Source organism: Eriocheir sinensis, chromosome 44 (assembly GCF_024679095.1).
Source record: "Eriocheir sinensis breed Jianghai 21 chromosome 44, ASM2467909v1, whole genome shotgun sequence".
Taxonomy (NCBI): domain Eukaryota; kingdom Metazoa; phylum Arthropoda; class Malacostraca; order Decapoda; family Varunidae; genus Eriocheir; species Eriocheir sinensis.
In genome coordinates, this window is record NC_066552.1 from 637,005 (window position 1) to 639,835 (window position 2,831).

The following is a 2,831-nucleotide window of genomic DNA, read 5'->3' on the forward strand; positions in this document are numbered from 1 at the left end:
CCTTACCTGTCCGTTTTAGGAAGAGAGAGAGAGAGAGAGAGAGAATAAGTTATCTTTTCCGCCACTTGACTTAATCTTCAGTTTCAACAAAATCCCAGTCAATTACGCTAATGACTTTATTATGTTTTCTCTCTCTCTCTCTCTCTCTCTCTCTCTCTCTCTCTCTCTCTCTCTCTCTCTCTCTCTCTCTCTCTCTCTCTCTCTCTTCCATCATTCTCTCTTTCTCCTTTCTTTCTTCATCGCTTCTCATTCTTCATATATTCCTATTTCGATTTCTCCTCCTCCTCCTCCTCCTTTTCCTCTTTTTTCGTATTTCATCTTACCGTTTCTTTTATTTCTTCTTCTCTCATTCTTCCTTTTCCTTCCTCTTAATCACACACACACAAACACACACACACACACACACACACACACACACACACACACACACACACACAGGTAAACACAGATGGAGTCTTCAGGTGAGACGTGGCCCAGAAAATTGGGTTCAGGGCAGGTAGACTGAGGTAGCTTGTAGGTGTGTGTATAGTAACGAGGTCACACACACACACACACACACACACACACACACACACACATATGGGTACATTATAAGGTACATATGCTCCTTTGCCTTCCTTCTCCTCCTTCCCTTTTCTTTCCTTTCCTTTTCCTTCTCTTTCCTTCTATTTCCCTTTATCATAATCCCTTTCCTCTTCCCTCTTCATCTTCTCTTTCTCTTCCTTCTCCTCCATCCTTTCCCGTTTGCAATCTTCCTTCTCATTCTCTTCTTTTTCTCTCCATTTCCTTTCCTCTTCCTTCTATTTCCTTCCCCTTTCCCTCCTTCCTCCCCTTTCGCCCTCATCCCACTCAAGTGACGCTGGCTGAATGGATGACACGCCAAAGTGCTTGACAAGGGTTCGACGTCTTAAGTCTGACTAATTGGCGAGGAGTTCCGCCGAGCCATCACCGAAGAGGGCAAAGAGTCTGAGATCGACACCCACTAGATCTCAACGTGGAATTGGACCTCACACTGCACTGAAACTGAGGATAAACTTGGTGGTCACGGGAGGGAAGCCACAGTCCTTATCTTCCCCTCCCTACCTGCCCTAACCTGAACTACCCTAATAAGAACTTCGTATACAAATAAGAAATGTGGAAATGGACCTCACACTGCATTGAAACTGAGGATAACCTTGGTGGTCACGGAAGGGGAGCCACAGTAAAAGAAAATCCTAGCCTGACTTGACCTAATCTGACCTTCCCTTCCCTTCCCCTGACCTTACCTTCCTTGATCTGACCTAATCTGAACTTCGTATACAAATAAGAAATATGGAATTGGACTTCGCACCGCATTTAAACGGAGGATGAAGTTGGTAGTGGTCACGTGAAAAGAACAACAGCAAAAGAAAGCCTTGTCTGACCTAACCTGACCTGACTTGACCTAATCTGAGCATTCGAAAACACACTAAGGAACATAAAACTGAATCTCACACTCTATTGTAAACTGAGGATAAACTTGATGGAGGTCACGTTAGATAAGAGAAAGAAAAAGAACATCCTAGCTTGACCTGACCTGACCTGACCTGACCTAACATAGCCTAACATGACCTAACCTTAACATCATATAAAAATCAAGAACCTATGAAATGTTGATATTACGACGAAACTGATTTTGAAGAGACTACTACTACGACGACTACTACTACTACTACTACTACTATCACTATCACTACTACTACTACTACTACTACCACTATATTTTAAAAGGAAGACAAGACCCAATCAGTTTCAACCTCACCTGCACCTTGAGACACCACCACCACCATCACCACCACCACCACATCAACACCAGCGTCAGGTTACCGTCCAATCAGAAGCTACCTGGGGCAAATATCCCCCCCCCCCCCCAACACACACACACACACACACACACACACACACACACACACACACACACGAGAGAGAATAATGTGAAAAAAATGGTGAGTGAAAAAAGTATAAAAAAAGAAAGCTGCTGTTGTTTGCGAAAGAGAGAGAGTTTAACTATACCCCACTTTCTTCCTTACTTAATCCTTCCTCCTCCTCCTCCTCCTCCTCCTCCTCCGTCTAGAGTACTGTGTACAGTTTTGGTCTCCCTATTACAGAAAAGACATAGAAAAGTTGGAACGGGTTCAACGAAGAGTAACAAAGATAATTCCTAGGTTGAGAAATTTGTCTTATGAACAAAGGCTTAAAGAAGTAAATTTATTCAGCCTATCAAAACGAAGAATGCGAGGCGATCTAATAGAAGTGTTTAAAATGTTTAAAGGATTCAGTGATATTAATGCGGAAGATTACTTTACAATTGATCGATCAAATAGAACAAGAAGAAATCACAATTTGAAGATAAGTGGTAAAAGATTCTCGTCGCACGAAGCTAAACACTTCTTCAAAAGAGTCGTTAATGTTTGGAACTCTCTACCCTGTGATGTCGTTGATAGTACAACAGTTACGGCCTTCAAGAATAGATTAGACAAGTATTTTGAATCCAACCAGCAACTAAGATATTACTCATTGTCGTAATAACGTTAAGTTCTTTCGAATACTGGTGTCCTTGTCCGTTTTTATCGCCCGGTTAGTGGTAGCAGTAATGGTAGTTCTTTCCTCTTTCCTACATAATTTCCTGCGCCTTCGCCTTTGCTGTCCTTCATCTTCCACCTTTGATTAGATAGTTAGTGTAGCTTGTCACAATCAGCCTCGCAAGGACCATCAGGCTGCTGTTGTTTGTTCTTTCTTTGTATTACTTTGTGTTCCTCCTCCTCCTCCATCCCCGTGGCCACTAAACGCCTACATTCCTCCCATGCCAAGAT